Source organism: Dipodomys merriami, unplaced genomic scaffold (genome assembly GCF_024711535.1).
Source record: "Dipodomys merriami isolate MVZ:Mamm:240054 unplaced genomic scaffold, mDipMer1.0.p SCAF_1786, whole genome shotgun sequence".
Classification (NCBI taxonomy): Eukaryota; Metazoa; Chordata; class Mammalia; order Rodentia; family Heteromyidae; genus Dipodomys; species Dipodomys merriami.
This window is the reverse complement of record NW_027203144.1, coordinates 328-21110: the sequence shown is the minus strand read 5'-3', so window position 1 is coordinate 21110 and position 20783 is coordinate 328. Positions and strand designations below refer to the sequence as shown.

At 44.8% G+C, this 20783-nt stretch overlaps 1 long non-coding RNA gene across 2 annotated transcripts; it reads left to right on the top strand.

Annotated features, from left to right (window-relative positions):
* The first annotated feature begins 5974 nt into the window (after nucleotides 1-5974).
* On the top strand, nucleotides 5975-19976 carry LOC138829899 (uncharacterized). Of its 2 annotated transcripts, XR_011372776.1 has the most exons (4): nucleotides 5975-6052; nucleotides 6339-6562; nucleotides 8656-8808; nucleotides 19853-19976. It is a non-coding gene; the product is annotated as an uncharacterized lncRNA (long non-coding RNA). The 2 variants fall into 2 exon arrangements; XR_011372775.1 differs by having other exon boundaries at nucleotides 5986-6562.
* Nucleotides 19977-20783: the final 807 nt, after the last annotated feature.

Below are 20783 nucleotides of genomic sequence, written 5' to 3'. Positions count from 1 at the left end.
AATTAACCAAAAACATCATCAAGTAATTGCTTGCTTGCATTCCTCTTCATCGAGTTGTGGACATGAGTGTGGTTGGAGCTGGGTTCCAATTCTAGATTCCACACTTAAATGCCTGACTTGTAATTTTAAGCTGCAGTCTTGTGTGTGTGTGTGTGTGTGTGTGTGTGTGTGTGTGTGTGTGTGTGTGTGTGTGTGTGTGTTTGAATAATAATAAATAAAACACAATTCTTAGGATGATTCTTAAGAATAAAATGAACTGGTGAAGATAGATTTGGATGATCCTTACATAATAGAAAATCAAGATTTGGAGATTTCAAACATGTGTAATTATTCTCTGCAACAACAGGTATCATTTTTTGCATGCAAAAAACATTACTGATGTGTTCATACAGATTTTCTTTTCTTTTCTTTTCTTTTTTCTGGTGGTCATGGGGCTTGAACTCTGGGCCTGATCACTGTCCCTCAGCTCTTCAGCTCAAGGCTAGCATTCTACCACTTGAGCTACAGGTCCACTTCTGGTTTTCTGGTGGTTTATTGGAGATGACTTTCATGAACTTTCCTTCGCGGGCTGGCTTTGAAACTCGATCCTCAGATCTCAGCCTCCTGAGTAGCTAGGATAGGTGTGAGCCACCACCGGCTTCTTACAGATCTTCTATATGGGAAAAACAACATGTAAGAATTGATTCATAGGCACTTCTTTTTTTTTCTCAGTCATAGTACTTGAACTCTGGGCCTGGGAGCTGTCCCTCAGCTCTTCAGCTCAAGGCAAGCACTCTACCATTTGAGCAGCCATGACACTTCTAGCTTTCTGAGTGATTTTTGGAGAAAAGTCTGTCACAGCCTTTCCTATCCAGACTGACTTTAAACCACCATCCTCAGCCTACTGAGTAGCTAGGATTACAGACATGAGCTACCAGCACCTGGCACATACTTGAAGTGTTGAATCAGGTCAATTGACTTGGAATGGACAAGCTTGACCTTTAACCTGCTCTGTGGGAGTTTTTGTTTGTGTGTATCATTTATTTCTATGGTTTAGAAAGCCTGTGCTTATACATCTTCAGACACACTTAGCAGAGATGGTTAATCAAGCCAGAAGCCAGGGGCCATCCCAAGATGCTAGTAAGCACTACTTTGAAACTCACTCATTCTCTCTGAGCTGACTTCCATCCATCACTCTTCTTTGGGGACAGGTTTCTGCAGAGATATAGTACCTGTGACTCTTGGCCTCATCTGGTATCAAACTGCTCTGTCATGAGAAACCTAGCCAAGGACCTTCTTTTTCTTTGCCCATCTTTCTAGATGGAAGTCAAGATTTCTGTCTCACAAAGCCAAAGGGCATGCTATTTGGAACCACAGTATCTGGTCCTACATGCAGTAAAGAGACTTCAGAATGTAACATCCTTGTTACAGCTGGATGCATTTTACCAAGGTGGTCTCATCCTTTTTCTGGCCATTGTTTAAATCACTGCAGGGCACTCATCTGCAGTGGAAAGATGCAGCAGCCTGGTTCTGTTGCATGATAGGAATGAGAGACTTCGCTGGAGGAGACTGTCTGCCAAGGCATCAAAGACTTGGAAAAAAGTCTACTTTTTGCCATTCTGGACATGGTTTCTGCATAGTCTGTAGGAATGGCCACCTGCCACCTTTGGGTATTATTTTCTCATTGGGGAAGTTGTGCCCAGCTGATTATTATTCAGAAACCAAAAGAGATAGATTCAAAACCTGGACTTAAGTCAGAGTCACTTCCAGGCTTGACTGCTTCCCACTCATGTCTTCCAGCTGTCATCTGGAGCTGCAGCTCCTTGTCATGGAGCCTTCTCCGTAGACTGCTCACACATGCATTTGTTTCACCCAGGGCAAAGAGTATAGGAGAAGGAGAGAGAGAAGGAGAGAGCAAGAGAGAGCAAGAGAAAGAGATCCTACTGTGAGAGCAACGGCTATTTATATTGCAATCTGAACAATGATATCTCTCATTTCTGCCATGTTCTATTCACTAGAAATAACTAGACATGGCAATATCAGAAAAATGTGAGATTGCAAGGGATTGTCGAGATTGGTATGGTTTTGATCTGGAACTTCCTTTCAGAGTGTGTTCCCTTAAGGGGATCTGCTCAGCTAATAGGCTCATGGGTCCTGAAAGGAAGGGACTATGTACACTTCATCTATGCTCTGTCATATTTAGTGCCTGAATGAGCCTGTGCCCAAGATACTTGGTCCCAGGGAGGGTTGGGTATGCCTGGCATTGGTTGGAACCACCCCAAGGCTAAGGGCCACTGAATGGGACAGGAAACAAAAAAGGAAATTCAGAAAAGAGCCTAAGAGACATATAAGACATGAAACAGCCTCATGTCTGTGAAGAGTCTAGGGAATCTAGGGAGAACTTTATGGAAAAAAGATAATGGTCCAGTATTTTCTACCATTTGGAATTTTCCAGTCATGCCAGTGTACTCCTGTATTTCTGTCAGTCAGAACACTGAGGCAGCGAGAACATAAATTCCAGAATAGTTTGCGCTATATCACCCAATTCTATCTCAGGAAGGAAGGAAGGGACAGACAAAAGGGATGAATTATTACAACAAGCACATGAAGAGAAAAGGAGGAACTAGTAAAGAAAAGGAAGGGTAAACAAAGGAAAGGAAGGGGGGAGAGAATTCAAAGAATCAAGAATAGGGAAAAAGTATATGTTGGGATGTCTAAATAACCCTCATGTATGACCCAACAATGATAACTGTCAGCAACTACTTATGGAGACTTTTTGAAAAAGAAAGAATGAAGTAGTAGGTGACAATATTTGACAAAATGAAATAGGGTTATGGAGGAACAGCTCTCTGAGATTCATCTGTAAGTGAACTTCCTGCATGTTTTAGGGGGAAGAGGGTTTTTTTTTAGAACTAAATCTTGCTATGTAGTCCAGGTTGAAGTGTAACTCACTATAAAGGCCAAGATGGCCTCAATCTCTGAACCTCCTGCCTCTACCTTCTGCATTCTGTGTTTGTGAATAAGGCTTTATTACACCCAGCTCCTTTTTAATGCTGCTGTTGTTGCCAGTCCTGGGACTGGAACATAGGGGCTGAGTGCTGTCCCTGAGATTTTTTTTTGCTTAAGGCTAGCTCTCATCCACTTTGAGGCATAGGGACACTTGAGGTTATCTTGTCATTTTCAAGAAGAGTCTCATGGACTTTTCTGCCCAGGCTGGATTCAAACCAAGATCCTCAGGTCTCAGCCTCCTGAGTAGCTAGAATTACAGGTGGGAGCCACCAATGCCTGACAAATCATTAATTATTTTCCCTTAAAAAGAACTCTCAAGTTGCTGGGTAGTGGTGGTTCATGTGTAAAATCCTAGCTAAAGAGGCTTCGATGTGTGGATAGCAGTTGAAAGCCTGCCCAGCTAGGAAAGACCATGATACTGTTATCTCCAATAAACCACCAGAAAACCAGAAGTGGCACTGTGGCTCAAGTGGTAGAGTGTTAGGCTTTAGCTGAAGAACTGAGGGACAGCACCCAGGTCTGTCCAGAGTTCAAGCTCCATGGCCAAAAATAAATGAATAAATAAATGAAATAAAGAATAAAAGACCTCTCAAATGAAATAAACTTCAGGTCCATGGTCCATAAAATAGGAGTCTGCCTCTGAGATAAGACATATTTTGTGTATGGTTTTTATTAGAACAATTATAGACATATTAAAATCTGAGACAATGGTACTAAAAAATGTAAAAGCAAGATACTTTATTTCTAACCTGTGAGGGATAAATAAAGATTGAAAAAAGTGATTAAGCGAATCAAAAACAGTAAAAAAGAGGTACAAAGCATCACAGGAACCAATTCAAACTGGAATCAGAAATGAGAATGGCAGATGTGGACAAAACTATGACTTCATCTTGGATGTCTGGTCTCTCTTCTCAAGTGGAAAGACATTTTTGAGTTGAATCGTTACAAAATCTCCATATCTCAGGCTCCCTTGCAATTAGATGTAGACCATGCTATGTGAAAAGGACAGTGTTATAATTTCTGTACAAGGATAGTCTCTGTAATAACCCGTGGTGCCCCAAAAATCAGCGGGGGCCAATAGTGTTGTCCCATGGTCCAGCCTGCTGGAAGGGGAGCGGCATCAAGATTCAAGCCTCACAACTCCACAGACCCAGCCCCTGGATAGAGCAGGGTATTGAGAGACTGATGTCACCACCCCAAGGGGCACTGGAGGGGCGTGCCATGGCTGGGACATGCCACTGAAAGGGGTGGAGCATGCCACCAAAAGGGGGAGGGGCATGCTCCTGGAGACATGCACATAGTGAGCTGCCTATTGGAATTGGACTTGGGCAGCTTGGGGGATGAGCACTAATGTCAGTTTGAAACCTGACTGTGGGACAGGGCTGCAGCCTATCTGGGTGTATATAGGCTGCATGCTCCAAGGCCAGGGAGGACGTTAGGGGGAAAACACATTGGGAGGGAGAAGGGAAGAGTCCGGAGGACAACTGGACTCCTGTGGAGAGGGGAGTCCAGAGGAGACCAGGTGTCCTGAAGAGAGGAGAGAAGGGAAAGACCAGGAGTCCTGAGGCAGGAACTGAGTGTGGAGGAAGGAGAGGAGTGGGAGTGGAGGGAGAGAGATGGCAGGAGGGGAAAGCCTGCTGCAGTAGGGCAGGGTAGGCTTGTGGAGGACAGGGCAAGCCTTGAGAGGCCATTTGGGGCTTCTCGAGGGGCCACTTGGGACCTCCTTGAGAGGTCCTTTGGGGCTTCTCGAGGAGCTATTCAGGGACTTTTTTTTTGTAGTCCTGTTGTGGGCCTGAGCTCTGGGCCTGGGCACTGTCCCTCAGCTCTTCAGCTCAAGGCTAGTGCTCGACCACTTGAGCCACAGTGCCACTTCCGGCTTTTTTCTTTTTGTGTATGTGGTGCTGAGGAATCGAACCCAGGGCCTCATGCATGCAAGGCAAGCACTCTACCACTGAGCGACCTTCCCAGCCCCCCGGCTATTCTTCTTTTTGCTTATATGGAGCTGCGGAATCGAACCCGGGTCTCAAGTATGCAAGGCAAGCGCTCTACCACTGAGCCACCTTCCCAGCCCTTCAGGGATTTCTTGAGGGGACATTTGGAACATCCTCCGGAGGTCACTCAGGACCTCCTGGAGGGACCTGTTGGGACCTCCTATGGAGGTCATTCGGGGCCTCCTCTGGAGGCCATTTGGGACCATCCTCTAGAGAGGCCTGTGGACAGTGGAGAGGTCTGCATGTGGGGGAAGAAGGGAAGAAAGGGAAAAGCCTTCCCCTTTGGAGGTTTGGAGCTTTGGAGATCTGAGGTTTGTAGGTTTGTGGACCGACTAATTTGTGGTTTGCAGACCAAACAATAAAGGTTGGAGTGTCAGGACTGCCTATTGGAGGTTTGGTGGTTGAGGCTGCTCTTGGTTCTGGGTATCTAACCCAGGACAAGGTAGTCTCAAGACACCTTTCTGGTGTAAATAGTGTAAATAAATTTCTTTTGTTCACTTCTCACTGTGCCTCCATGGATTGTCTCACTCTCTGGGGTTCATCAATACCCCACTGGGTGATGTCCTCACAGGGGTTTTCTTAGGATGCCCAACCCCGAAGATGAGGGCCACTGGCCAATGTCCTCATGGTTCCCACATGGCTGTCATGGTAGCAGTAAGAGCATCCTCCCATGTGCCCAGTGTTGTTGGCAACAGACTTCCTGGCCCAAGTACCTAACTGCCAGAGGGTGTGCACTGGGCTCTGATTGGTTCACTTCCTCACTGATGTCAATGGCCTGACTTGTGATTGGTCCATTTCCCCCGACATCACAGGGCATTGTGAGGCGTGCCCAGCAGGGTACATATGAGGCAGCTTCTCTCCAGCTTTTTCAGTTACAGCACTGGGAGCTTTTACTTGGTGACCCGCTAACCTAGAGCTACTTGGTTACTTTCATTGGGTGTGGGGGGGGGTGGTTGTGTTGTTTGGGTTTGGGGAATTCATTTACTCATCTGGGGGTTGTGTTTACTTTGTTAGTAGTTTACCTTCCGTTTCTTAAGATTTATTAGTTGTCAACTTCATTGAGATCATCTTAGGTAATTCTTAAGCTTGATCACTTGCCATCCCAGGGGCAAGATGTTAATGTACAACTTTAGTTCCTCCCCAAAGGAGGAGGAGATCACTGTCATTGGACAGTACAACTTGACAGAGATCATCGGTTATGGCAGCTGTGGCTATGTGAAGCTGGCCCATCACTGCCTCACAGACACCACAGTGGCAGTCAAAGTTCTCCCAAAGAACGATCTAAAAAGCCATGAGATAGAAAATGAAGTAGCCATTGTGAAGAGTGTATATCACCCACACATCATACTATTGTTCCAGGTGATGGAGGATGAAGACTGTGTGTACCTTGTCACTGAGCTGGACACTCGGGGCTATCTCTTGGGGTGGGGCAATAAATCCCCTTGCAGTCACCTATTAGAATATGAAGCCAAGAGATTGTTCAAGCAGATCACGAGTGATGTTCACTACATTCATGAGAACAGAATTGCACACTAGACCTGAAGGCCGACAACGTCCTATTGGATACCAATTGCAATGTCAAGGTCAGTGATTTTGTCATTAGCATCAGGGTGACAGGGAAGTTGCTAAAGGGGGGTTTGTGGAGCCTTGCTATTCCACCCCCTGAAATGTTCCTACAGAACATGTTCAATGGGTACAAGGTGGACATTTGGGAACTTAGGCGTGCTTTTGTATATGATGACAATGGGAAAGTTCCCATTTGAGGGGAATAAAATGACTCAGATACGGAAACAAATCCTAGAGGCCAGGTACACCGGTCCCCTTTACCAACTGCAATGGGACATGATCTCCTTCCTAAACTGCTGACTGTGGGCTTCAATCTGAGGCCTGCTATTGAGGAGATAATGGAGCACTGATGGCTGACTCTAGGTGTGGGATTTGGCCTGCTTCCTGATGAGCCACTTTCCAGCAAGCTGGACCCCATTATTGTCACAGTCATGGGCAACATGGGGTACACCCTAGCTGGTATTGAAAGGACATTCCAGGACAGAGCATTCAATGAAGCCATGGGCACCTACCTGCTCATCCAAGAAAACTTGAAGGAGAATACCAGAAGTGTGGAATAAAAAACGATGCCTTTGGCTAGTCCACCATGCACACCTCCTGATGACAATCCCACCAGCCCTCTCCACGAAAAAGAGTCACTTTTTCTTCAGGATATAACACCTTCAGCTTGTCCTCAAAATTTCAGTTACCTCTTGAGAGCCCGAAGTGCCAGTCTGCCTGTCCTTCCACTCTACACCCTGCAGAGCTCCAGTTCCAGCTACATTTGGGGCCTAGATTCTTTTAGCTGGTCGGGCACACTAGACATTTTCCACCCAGTGAAGACAGTGGTTGGGAAGGAATTAACTATTGATTTGTAAGATTTCTCAATTCCTATTCTTTTATTTTTTTCCTTTTGTTTGTTGTGTGTATGTGTTTGTGAATGTGTGCTGCTACACCTCAGTGCTTTTTTTCTTATGCTCTATTTCCTTTGCCTTCTCTGTTCTCTCTCCACTTTTCTCACCTTCTCCCTGCCCCTGCCCACCATTTTTCTTCCTTTGTTTTCATTCCTCCCATAACTACTCCTATTCTACTTCTCCTGTTCCTCTTCTTGATGTTCTACTACTACCCTCTACCATTCCCTCTCACTCTCTCCCTGCCCTTGAATCTGTCTCTCTCTCCATCCACCTCCCTCACTCCTCCTCTCTCTGTGCACTTCTCCCTTTTTTCCCTCTTTCCCTTTCTCCCTCTCTGTCTTCCTCTTTTTTTCTTTCTCAGTTTTCATGGCTATGTCTGGTTCTCTCCTGCTTGAGTTACAGTTCAGGCTTGCATTTCTCTATTTCCTTGAAGATGGAGATTTCCCAGACTTGCTGTAAATGCAGTCTTCAAGGTGTCACCTTGGGAGATAGGTAGGATTACAGACAAGAGCCTACAGCATCAGGGAATGCAATTGGCTTTGTTAATCTGGTGTGGCAAAGGTTAGTTTCTCTATTTTGAAAGGGGATTTGTGTATTTATGTGAGGGACAGCTGTGTAAGAGTCACCTTACAATTGTTTGTGGAACCTGTTGCAACAAGGAGAAGTACAAGTTGTCATGTCCAAAACGAGCTTTACAACGTCGGTGTAGGGGGGGAGGGGGGGAAGGAGAAGGATTGGGATTGGGGGTTAGGGGGGAGGCTGGGAAGGGATGTGAAGGGTAAACAAAGGAGGAGGCTGCAATGCTTGGTAAGAAATGTATGCATTATCCTGCCCATGTAATTGTAACTCCTCTGTACAGTATGTTCACAAATAAAATTAAATTAAATTAAAAAAAATTGTTTGTGGAAGGAAGGGGTGATGGGTTGGTGTAAATGGACAGGGAAGGATGACATGTGCACTGTACAAGTACACTGAGAGGTGTCAGATTCTTAGTGGAGACTCTATGAGTCCCCAGAGAGGCCCCCTTTCCCAGAGCACCCAGCTTGTACATGGTGCATCTGTTTCCCAGTAAAGACTTTAGCAGAGCCCAATTTTTCTCCTTGGGGAATAAAGAATGCTATCAGAGCCAAGTTTAAATATTTGAACATTCTGAACATCAAGAGGCCATTTTTGGAATCACAAAGTGTATGATTTAAAATACATTCCCTTCTTTTCAGCTAGAGGTGATCAAGGAACAGGAGACCTGAGGAATCATGGAGATAAACTGGGATCTGTTTAAGGACATAGCCTGGATGGACTTTGGTTGTATATGGACCACACCCGTGGTTGGGTGGCCTGGGATGACTGCTTCCCCACAAGAACAAAATTCGGTAAGATGTGAGCCTTCACACTAGAATATTTGTATTGGTTCACCCAGGGCATTAGAATTGCACACAGAGGCAGTGCTGAGGATTGATATTGCCTTTGGGTGCCAAGTGTGTGATGGGGAGGAGTTGGGCAAACCTGGCCTTTTCTATGTGTACACTGGGTCAGGTGGCTGAACCCGCAGAGTAGACTAATGAGATTAGCAGTAAGAAGAGGGCTGGAGCTCCTGATAGATCAGTGGTAATGCTCAGGGGTATTTGGGAAGCAATGCTATTCTCAAAGAATGAGATGGGTTTCCTGTGAGAGAAGCAATAAGGGTCCAAATAGGCAAAGGATGCATAACTGGTTTAAGACAGGGTTGATACTGATGCTGAAAGAGACCTGAGGAGGAATGTAAGGAATGCTGAACTCATGGAACAGTGTTCAGTGAATAGGGTGGGTGGGGAAGGAAGTACTATTAATTTCCATGATTTCTCAATGCTTTTTCTTGTCTTTTTGTTTGCTGTGTGTATGCATTTGGGAGTGTGCTGGCTTGAACTTTGTTCTTTTTCTCTTTCTCAGTGTCCTTTTCCCTCTGTGGCCTTTCCTTGGGCCCTCCTCCCCTCTAATGTCTTTAATCTCTCCTTTTTTACACCCTCTCCTTTTCTCCTCCCTCTAATCTTTCTCTTCTCCCTATCCCATTTCTTCTCACTCAATCCTTTCTCCTGAATTTGTCTCTTTGTCTCTCTGTCTTTAGGTATGTATGCATGTCCCTCTGTTTTTCTCTCTGTCCATTTTCCTTCTCCCCCTCTTTCCCTTTCTCTCTCTTGAGTGTGAATGTGTTTCTGGCTGATGTTCTACCAGTGGAGTCACTCTTCTAGTCCTGATTTTCTACTGAGTTGGACATGGAGTCTGCTCAAGCTGGCTTTATCTACAGTCTTCTCAGTGTCAGCGTGTGCAGTAGTTAGGATTATACAGGTGAACCTCCAGCACCTAGAATTTGTGAATCTGGTACAGCACAGGTTGGTTTCTCTGTAATTACAAAAGGAATTTGTATACTTGTATGAGGGACAACTTAGAAATGTTTGGGGGAAGGAAAGGGTGTTGGGTTGGGCTGCTGTGGAAAATGGACAGAGAATTACATTTCCATAATACAAGGGTTTCAGCACTGAGACATGTCAGATTCTTAGGAGAGACCCTTTGAGTCCCCAAAGATGCTTCCAGTTGACACCCCCCTTCCCCAGAGCAGCAGGCTTTGGACATGGTGTTTCCTTTTCCCTGGCAGTTCTCAGGGGAAGCCTCTAGGTCTTATGGAAGAAGAGTAGGGCCTGATTATTGTCCTAGGGCACATAGTGTGGAGGAAGCTGTTTCAAATATTGCCACACTATAAACCTCCAGAGCCCATTTTTGAACCAAAAAATGTAGGAAATATAATACTTTTCCTTCCTATCAACTAGAGGTGGAGAAACCTTTGAATGAGCAAGAGACCTAAGAAAGAATGAAAATATAGGAGCATGTGGATGGAGATGAGTACATGCAGACATGAGCAGAACTTCAGTAAGATTAGATATGAACCTCCACCACTGGGATATTTGTTCAGCAGGACATTAGAGGACACAGAGGAAGTACTGAGGGTGATTCTGCCTTTGGGTGACAGGTGTGTGATGAGGAGGAATTGGACACATTGGACCTCTGCTGTATGTTCACTGGAGTCAAGAGGCTGAGCATGTAGGGCAGACTGATGAGATTTGCAGCAGGAGAAGACTGAGGCTCCCAGTGAAACAGGGTATACCTCTGGGTTATTTAGGGAACAGAGCTCTTCCCAGAGAATAAGATAGGATTTTTGTGACAGAAGCACTGAGAGCCAAAAGTATACAAGAAATGGGCACCTTGCTGATAGACAGGGCTGACCCTAATGCTGAAGGAGAGCTGAGAGTAGGAAACTAGGGACACCTGAATTCCACATGGATCATTGTTCAGTGAAGTGGGTGGGTCGGGAGGGAAGAACTGTGAATTTCCATGGTTTCTAAGTTCTTTTTCTTTGTCTCAGGCGTCCTGAAATGAGGGAGTAGACTTCAGTTCATGTCAGTGGGTTTGTCTTGAGGCTAGTTTCTAGTAGTCCCAGAGCAGTAGAGAGGGTGCCTAATGTATGGAAAGGCTTCCCAGAGGAGGAACAGGTTATTTGGTGTGTGTACACCATCTCCATATGTAAGATTGAGGGGCAGAAACTTCAGGCAAAGGGCTTGGAAACACAGGTGGGGAGACCACGAGGCAAGGGTGACAGGGGCTGTGGAGAGGAGTCATGGGAAAACAGTGGGAAAGAGCTTTGACCATGTATGGCAGTATACTTGTTGAATAAGTGTGTGAGGGAATAGGTAGGCTTTCATTCAATGGACATTTACTGAGTGCCCACAGGATCAGTCACATCATGCTGAAGACTGACAGAATGCTGGGAACAGCATAAAAATACCTCTCTTTGTGAGTTTACACTCAAGCATGGAGAATGAGAATACCCAAACTTTACAAAAATACCACATAGTATATATGAAAATGAAGATTAAGGCAGAAAAATTCAGGATGAGTGTTCGAAATACTCTATGTTTTTGTGCGTTTGCAGATGTGTGTTGTGTACACATGTGCACAAGGTTTTATTTTTAAGTATCAGAGGAGACCTTTTTGGCAAGGGGGTTTTGGGGAAGGATAGGGGATTGAGCAGCTGGGTGTTGGGAAAAGCATTCCAGGCAGTTGGAATAGCAGTGGCCCCCAGCTGGTACAGTACAAATGCCAGTGTGGCTGCAGCAAGGAAGCCTGGGCTCAGTGGAGAGAGACAGGATCAGAGAAGCCTCCTTCACCAAAGGAGGCTGTGGGCAGAGGGGTGACCCATCATGCTTCAACAATGTCCTGTAGTTCTCCTGTCTATTCTAAAGCCACATTTCTTCCAATATGAAAGGGTATGTTTGATATTGGTGTTCCTCTGCCTGTATTACTTCATGAAACTGAGTGTCCTCCAGTTCCATCCATAGTGTCTGAGTGTTGGTTTCTTTTTTCTGGTTCCTTTTTGGTGCTTGAATTAGGGCCAGTAAGTGGTCCCTGAGCATTTAGCTCAAGGCTAACACTTTACCTCTTTGAGGCACAGCTCCATTCCTGGTTTTCTGATGGATATTTGAAGTAAGAGTCTCATGGACTTTCCTGCCTGGGCTGGCTTTGACTTCAATCCTCCTATCTCATGTATAGTTAGGATGACAGGCAGCAGCCACCAGAGCCAGGAAAATTTATTGTTTATTTTTTTAGGCTGAATAATGTACTACAATATGTATGTACTGTCTTTTTATTGGTCCAGTGATTGACACTTGAATGATACCCTATATTATTGTGAATGGTGCTACAGTAAAAACAACATGCATGCAGATAAAAAAGTATTCTATGGCTGGCTGCTGCCAGGTCATTATTAAAATCTATCCTGTGTAGGAAAGTGCATGACCCCAGAAAACTTGGAAGTGGAGCTGTGGCTTAAGGAGTAGAGCACTCACCTTGAACATGGACTTCAAGCCCACGTATTGGCCTGTGCTTGCACCCACCCACACTCATAAACAGACAGAGAATAGTATGCTGTGGGTTGTGTTTACAAGGATGATTTTGGGAGGGACAGGGAAGGGGGAATGGGAAGACCAGCTAGGGACAGGGGCAGGGGCCTAGGCTGCAGTGGTGTCATCTAGGCAGAGAGAAATGGTTCTCTTCTGGAAATGGAAGATGACTATCTTAATATTGATGCTTTTTATAAGCAAGTAGTAATCGTACACAGGACATGACACACACTGATCAAACAAACCTCACCTTCCCCCTTTTCATCCCTCCTTCCCAACCTCTGGCCAGCACTAGTCCATGGTCAACATTATTCTCTACATATCTGAGCGATCCTGGGCCATTTGTCTCGATAACTTTACTTAATCTTTGCTTCCATTTGTCACGAAATGATAGCTTTCCAATCACTGTTATGCTTGGAAAATTCTCCTTTGTGTGTGTTTGTGTGTGTGTGTGTGTGTGTGTATGTGTGTGTGAGTATGTATGTGTGTGTGCATGTATATATGTGTGTGAAAGAGAGAGACCATTACCAATTTCTCCATTGATAGACATTTAGACTGAATCTATACCTGAGCTGCTATAAATAATCTAGAAATAGACATATTATAATTGTACTTGAGTTCATGTATTTATTTAGAGACCTTCAAACTGTTTGCCATAATGCTTGTATCAATTTACAATCTGTCTGACAGGAGTTCTCTCTTCATCCTGGCCAGCATGTGTTATCTTTCTATCATTTTGATTTTTTAAAAGTTTTCCAGCATGGCTATAGACACTGGACATTTTTTCATATATTTTTGCCTATTTGCATTTCTTCTTTTTGGAAATTTCTATTCAGATCATTTACCCCTGTCTCTTTTTTTTTTTTGCCAGTCCTGGGTCTTGAACTTGGCCTTGGCACTGTCTCTGAGCTTCTTTTGCTTGAGGCACTCTACCACTTGAGCCACAGCTCCATTTCTGGCTTTTCTATGTATGTGGAACTGAGGAAGCAAAAGCAGAGCTTTGTGCATGCTAGGTGAGCACTCTACCACTAACGCACATTCTGAGTCCTGTACAATTACTTATAGAATATAAAAACCTAATTAGGAAAGATTCTATCTTCCTTCAAGAGCCATTAAGAGTTCCATCCTGCATCATAATAGTTAGTAATGACTTATTAAGAATAACACCTTGGGAACTTTTCCACTTCCGGCAATTGACAATGGTGGCTGTTCCATAAACATATTTGGAAAATAATGTCACTGAAACCTTTTAAAAATGAAATAAAATACAAAATAAAAACATTGCTATGGGCAAACTCAGATAAACAGAGAGTCCTTTACAGAGCAATGGCAGACAAGAACTTGAACTACTCAGCAACAGTTATGGTAAGGTCTCAGCCCTTCGGACCTCATGGTCTTATCCTAAGGTTAAACTTGGCATCTTTTTAAAATCCTATTTGTGCCAGGTACTGGTGGCTCACACCTGTAATCCTAGTTCCTTGGGGGACTGAGATCTGAGGTTCTAGGTTCAAAGCCACCCTGAGTAGAAAGCCCATGAGACACTTATCTTCAGTTAACCACCAGGAAACTGTAAGTGGCATTGTGGCTCAAAGTGGTTGAGCATTAGAGCTCAGGAATAGTGCCCAGGCCCTGAGTTCAAGCCCGCACATGACCAAAAAACATACGAACATCAATTTGTTTGGTTTTGAAACAATGTAAATAATTTCAAATTGATGACATTTTAATTTCAAAGCAAATGAATAACCCTTCAAGAGACAAGAGGCAGGAACTCCACCCACCCTGACTCAAAAGGCCTTGAAAGTGAGTTGTGACAAAATGTAGTAAAAACAGCCAGTACAGGATAGGGTTGACTGGCAAATCCTCCTGCCACCACCTAGTCAATTATGAAGCCAGGAGGCTGTTCAAGCAGATGGTGAGTGCTATGCAATACCTTCACAAGAACGAAATCACACACAGATACCTGAAGCCCAGGAACATCCTGTTGGATGGCAAATGCAATGCCAAAGTCAGTGATTTGGGGCTGAGCATCACGGTGTTGCTGGGGCAGTTGCTAAAGGGGTTTTGTGGAGCCTTGATATTCAGACCTCGTGAAATGTTCCTTTACAAAATGTATGATGTCTATAAACAGGACATTTAGATCCCAGGTATGCTTCTGTATGTGAGGACAACAGGAAAGTTCCCATTTGAAGGGAGGAAGATGGCAGACATGGCTACACATCCTTGAGGCCATGTACACAGCTCCCTTTTATCTATCTGCGAAGAGACACAATCTACTTTCCAAACTGCTGACTGTGGATGTCACTGAGAAACCCATGGCTGGCTGTAGATGTGGGGTTTGGCCTGCTTCCTGATGAGCCACTGCCCAGCAAGCTGGACTCCATTAGTGTCACAGTTCTGTGTGACATGGGGTACAATATAGCTGACATTGAAAAGGCAATCCAGGACAGGGCATTCAATGAAGCCATGAGTACTTATCTGGTCATCCAAGAAAACTAAAAAGAGAGTGCCAGAAGTGTGGAGTGGAAAATGATGACTTTAGCTATTCCACTGTGTACAACTCCTCAGGAACTTTGCACTAGCCCTCTCTCAATGAAGGGGAGTCAGCTTCGCTGCACAACTTAACACCTTCAGTTTGCCCTCAGAATTTCAATTGCCAGATGATAACAAACAGTTGCCTCTGAAGAGAGGCCAAGGTCCTAGTCTGCCTGTCCTTCCACTCTGCTCCCCACAAAGCTCCAGTACTAGCTTAATCTGGGGCCAGGATTCTTTTAGCTGGCTGAGCAGACTAGAGAGTTGACACTTGGTTGAAAATGCCCTTCCCTCTTGGCAGCCACACGGGGAATCCATAGCCTCCAGATGGAATAAGTGATGGGGCTAGAAGAGTGTGGCTCACAGGATAGTCACCATTTTTCACAAACTCTGGTACTGTGTGAAGCCCAAAAACTAATGTCCACAGCTTAAGAACAAAGCTGTTCCAGAGAAAGATGTGCAGAACTCTGCCACAGCACTAGGGTGTGGAAAATCAGAGAGATGTGGAATTGAAGAGCTGCAGGAGGGGAGGGAGTCATACAGGAAGTTCACACTGCTGTGTGCCCAGAATCCTCAGCAAAGGTCTCAATCCAGCATAGCCAGGCATAGTCCTAGCATAGCTAGGGGGTTCTCCAGCTAGCATTCTTTCTAGTGAAAGGACAGCTGACAAGGAGCTGACTTTTAAATTTTGAAAAGTAGGCTGAAATGTGGCCTCAAGCTGTCTGTACCTTCTGAGCTTGGTGAATACACCTCAATCCCTTACTTTCAAGTAATGTCACTTTATTAAACAACTTTTCCCATTTGTCTCCGAACACTAAGGTGTTTGTGTCCCAAATGCTGCAGTAGGTCATCATCTCACCTTCCAGATATGTTGCATATTTTCCTACTTATTTACCTAGTTTGTTTACTTAGGTTTAAAGTGAGGCCCTTGGGCTTCAGGGGGATCTTAGGGGAAGGTGGCATCCTGGACTCGTTTCTCCTTTGGCAGTCTCTAGGTGACTGTGTACAACTCCTGAGAACACTATTTACTCTGGCTGGGTCGAAACTCAAGGGCACATCTTCATTGGGAAAATAGAACTGTCTCCATGGACCATGAGAGTAGTTTCTGCCCCAACTTTCCTCCATTTTAATGCAGTTTCTTGTGTGTTCTGTCTACACCTAATCACCATTCTAACATTATGCCATCATCCAAAAGTCCCTTATTTCAGACTTATTTACTCACAGTAAAAAAAAAAAATAGTAAATTTTAAAGACCCGATTTCCTACACAGGTTACTTACAATTGCAACTGCCCTGGGAGTCCAAATTTCTCTAATGGGAATCAGAGTGCTGAGGGAGCTGAGTTTCAAATTTGAGAACATTCTGAGCAAACAGAGTCCCTGGTTACACTGGAAAAGTGTATGAATTAAGCTAATTTTCTTTCCTTTCAGGTAGAGGTGTATAAACATGTTAAAAAACAAGAGACCTGAAAAAGCATGGATATATAGTGATATCTGTGGATGGACCAGGCCTGGGATGACTGTGTCTACACATGAGCAGATATTTGAATGAATCTGTCTCTCTGCCTCTGTCTCTGTCTCTATCTCTCCTCTCTTTCTCTTTCAGTTTGCATGTACATCACAGGTGCTCTACCACTTGATTCCAACCTCCAAGCCTGCATTTCTTTTTTTGTGTGTGAAAATACTGTACAGAGGGGTTAAAATTACATGGGCAAGATAATGAGTACATTTCTTATCAAGCATTGTAGTCTCCTCCTTTGTCTCCCCTCACATCCCTTCCCATCCTTCCTCCGCCCCCCCAGTCAATCCTACCTCCTCCAATCCTCCTCTCCCCTCACCCCTACTCTGCCAAAGTTGTAAAGTTTGTTTTCAACATAACGACTTGTACATCGCATTGTTGCAATAAGTCCACCTGTATTCCCTATTTAAAAGATTTGTTTTTTTCCTTCCCCTCCACAAATTATACCAACATCAAATACAGTGAAAGCACGGGTTATACTGTTGGGGAGGGACATACAAAGCAACAAAGAAATAATCTTATGTGTTAGAAACAATCCCATGAAAGAAAAAAAAACATTTGAATACATACCTTAGGGTTCATTTCCCCATTACATCAACTTATCTGACTGTTTCTGCTTGACTCAGATATATACTAGTTATTGCAAATAAAGGAAACCATGGGACCTATGTTTCTTTGGGCCTGGCTTACTTCACTTAATATAATCTTTTCCAAGTCTTACCATATCCTAACAAATGGGGCAATGTCATTCTTTCTGATGGAGGCATAGAATTCCATTGTGTATATATACCACATTTTCTTGATCCATTCATCTGCTGAGGGGCATCTGGGTTGGTTCCATATCTTAGCTATGGTAAATAATGCTACAGTAAACATAGTTTCGCTAGTAGCTTTAGTGTGGTATTGTTTGTGAGCATTTGGGTAAATGCCCAAAAGTGGGAATGCTGGGTTATAGGAGAGGTCTATGTGGAGTCTTTTGAGGAACCTCCATACTACTATCCAAAGTGGTTGGACAAGTTTACACTCCCAAAAACAATGCAGTAAAGTTCCACTCCAGCATCTGTTGTTATTAGAGTTCTTGATTTTAGCCATCCTAACTGGGGTGAGGTGGTATCTCAATGTTGTTTTGATTTGCATTTCATTTATGGCTAGGGAGGTGTGTCAATTGGTCATGTGTCTATTGGCCATGTGTCTATTGGCCATACTTCTTTCCTCTTCAGAGAAGTTTCTCTTTAAGTCATTAGCCGACTTAATTGTTGGGCAGTTGTTTCTTTGAAGATTTGTTGTTGGGGGATTTAATTTTTTTTTTTTTGGGTCCGGTCATGGGGCCTGAACTCTGGGCCTGGGCGCTGTCCCTCAGCTCTTCAGCTCAAAGCTAGCGCTCTACCACTTGAGCCACAGCGCCACTTCCGGCTTTTTTCTTTTTGCTTATGTGGTGCTGAGGAATCGAACCCAGGGCCTCAGGCATGCAAGGCAAGCGCTTTAACCACTGAGCCACCTTCTCAGCCCCGGGGATTTAATTTTTTGAGTTCCAGGTATATTTTAGTTATGTGACCCTTGTCCGTTGTATGAAGACCTTCTCCCAATCCATGGGCTTTCTATTGATCTTGCTAGCTATGTCCTTTGCCATGCAGAAGCTCTGCAATTTCATGCACTCCCATTTGTCCAACCTTTCTTTGATTTGTTGAGTTTCTGGGTCTCTATTAAAAAAATTTGGACCCGTGCCAAGGAGACCTAGGGTTTCTCCTATTCTATCCTGTAATGTTTTCAGAGTGTCTGCTTTGACTCTGAGGTCTTTGATGCATTGGGAGTTGATTCTGTGCAGCATGATATATAAGGATCTAGCTTTAGTTTTCTACAAGTAGTTAACCAATTTTGCCAGCACCATTTACTGAAGAGGCTGTCTTTCTTCGATTCTATCTTTTTAGCTCCATTATTGAAGATTAGATGCCAAGCCTACATTTCTATGCTGTGTTTTTGCTGGCTTTAAGTACTCTGTTCTGGGTGTGAAGTTCTGGAATAGTTAGGATTTCCGTCTAGAACCATACATACATGGCAGTACTTTTGACCTTGTTCATCTGGTGAGACACAGGTTGGCTTTTCTAATGTGGAAAAAGGGATTTGTGTACTTGTCTGGGGGACAGCTGTGTGAGGGACAAGTTACAAATGGATGTTGAAGGGGGTTGTGGGATAGTGTGTACAATCAATAGAGAGGCAAGGCATGTATACTGTTCAAGACTGTCTGCACTGAGAATTGGGATATCTTGATAGAGATTCTGGGAGTCCCCTCAGAGGCCCCCAGGTGTCACCCCTTCTGCAGGGCACCATGCTTCAGCACAGTGCTTCCTTTCTCTTGGCTTTTCTCTGTTGAAGTCTCTAGGCCTCATGAGAAATAGCAAAGTACATTTTGTTCCCCTAGGGAAAAAAGATTACTGGGAGACCTGAGTCTAAAATATTAGAACCTTCTGAACATCCAGAGCCCAGTTTTAGCTCCACAAACTTTATGAATTAAAACATTACCCTTCCTTTCAGCACCAGGTGGAGAATCCTAGGAAGGAGCAGCAAGATACATGAGAGAGCATGGAGATATATTGGTGCCTGTGGATGGACGGGGCCTGGATGGACTTTGCCTATGGATAGGCCCTGCTTGATATGACTGTATTGGGACATGAGCAGAAATTCAGTATGTTTGGATATGATCCATCACTGGGTTATTTGTGTTCGCTTCTCCAGCGGCATTAGATTTCCACATAGCAAGTGCTTTTGTCTGATGCTGCCTCAGCTGACAAGCATGTAATAGGGAGGATTTCGGCACACCTGATTTTGCTATGTGTGCACAAGGGTCAGGAGGCTGAGCCTGCAAAGCAGCTGATGAGATTTGCAGCAGAAGGTGGGCTGTGACTTCTGTTGGATCAATGATCCAGCTCAGGATTATTTGGGGAATAGAGCACAGCTAACAGGTTGAGAATGTATTCCATTGAGAAGAAGCAATGCAGAACAAAAGAGGGCAAAGGATGGGCACCTTCCTGATAGGCAAGGTTGACACTGATGCTGAAAGACAGCTGAGAAGATGAAGCTAAGGACTCCTGAATTCCACATGGACCAGTCTCCAGTGAAGAGGGTGGATGGGAAGGGAAATAGTGTTATTTTCCTTATTTTCTCAGTCCTTTCCATTCCTTTCTTTTTGTTGTGGGTATGTATTTGTGAGTGTGTGCTGGTACTGGCACTTGAACTGGGTGATTTTCTCTGTGTCTCCTTTTCTCTCTCTTCTTTCTCCCCATTTCCTCTCTCCCCTTTTCCAGGTAACTTCCCTCCAGACTATTCATCTCTTCCTCTTCTTCCTCTTTTCCTATTCTCTTTCTTCTTCTCTTCATCTTCTCTTCCCTTCTCCCTTCCTCTGTCCTCATAAATCTGTCTTTTTCTTTCCTGCCTCTCTGTAGCGACCGTCTACTCGACCAGCGAGGAAAAACGACCACCACACCAGGAGTCTTCTCAGATCACGCTTTATTGGAGAGCCTTTTAGTTGTAGGAGAGCTTGGGCGCGAGAGAGCGTGCACCCGAAACACAGCCGCTTATATAGGAGAATCGGAACGCGGGTCTTTCTATTGTTGGTCGCCTGCCTTTCACCGTCACCAGGTGTCATGGGATTGGCTGGGGACTCTACCTGGCTCGCGCACGCGCACAGCCCAGGCGTCCCGCCAAGCACCGTCTGGGGTGGTTACCTCAAAGCTGCAAGGGAGTGGGCGGAGTCTCGCCTCGGCTCCCTACAGTTCCCCCTTCTTTGTTTTATGGCAACAGGTAAGAGTAGAGGTTGGGCCTCTGTCTAAGACATTAGGACCTTGCACTGGCCTTCGCCTGAGGGGCGCGCCTTCCCCAGTGATGACCAGGCCCGTCCGATGCCTTTTTTGCAGAGGTGGGATCTTGGGCATCAACCCACTTGCAACCCAGCATGCTCTTCTTGAGGAGATGAGAACCATCTCCTCAAGTGCAGTGCACTTGCCTTGCACCCTGTCCCAAATTGCAAATTGCATACCTGTCCCGGTGCAATGGGATCCCCTGATCCCTCGGGGTGCTAAGGCTATGCAGAATGGTAAGGCTTAACTGCCTCTTAGGGCCGACAGCCAAATCTGGGGTGAGGATCCACTCTCCAAAGCGGCTAATGCTTGCAAGATAACAACCTTGTCCCTTCTGGTTTGGGCTCGAAGGCGACAGACCAACCATAGGCAGACAACGCATCCTCCCAAGCAGCAGGCTAAAAACATTCCGACTCCCACCCGCTCTTTGGAAAAGGACACCGCAGAGGCAATCCAGTCAGTAAATTGTAACAGCCCACAGCATCATCGGTTTAGCTATCACAGGGATTGCTATTAG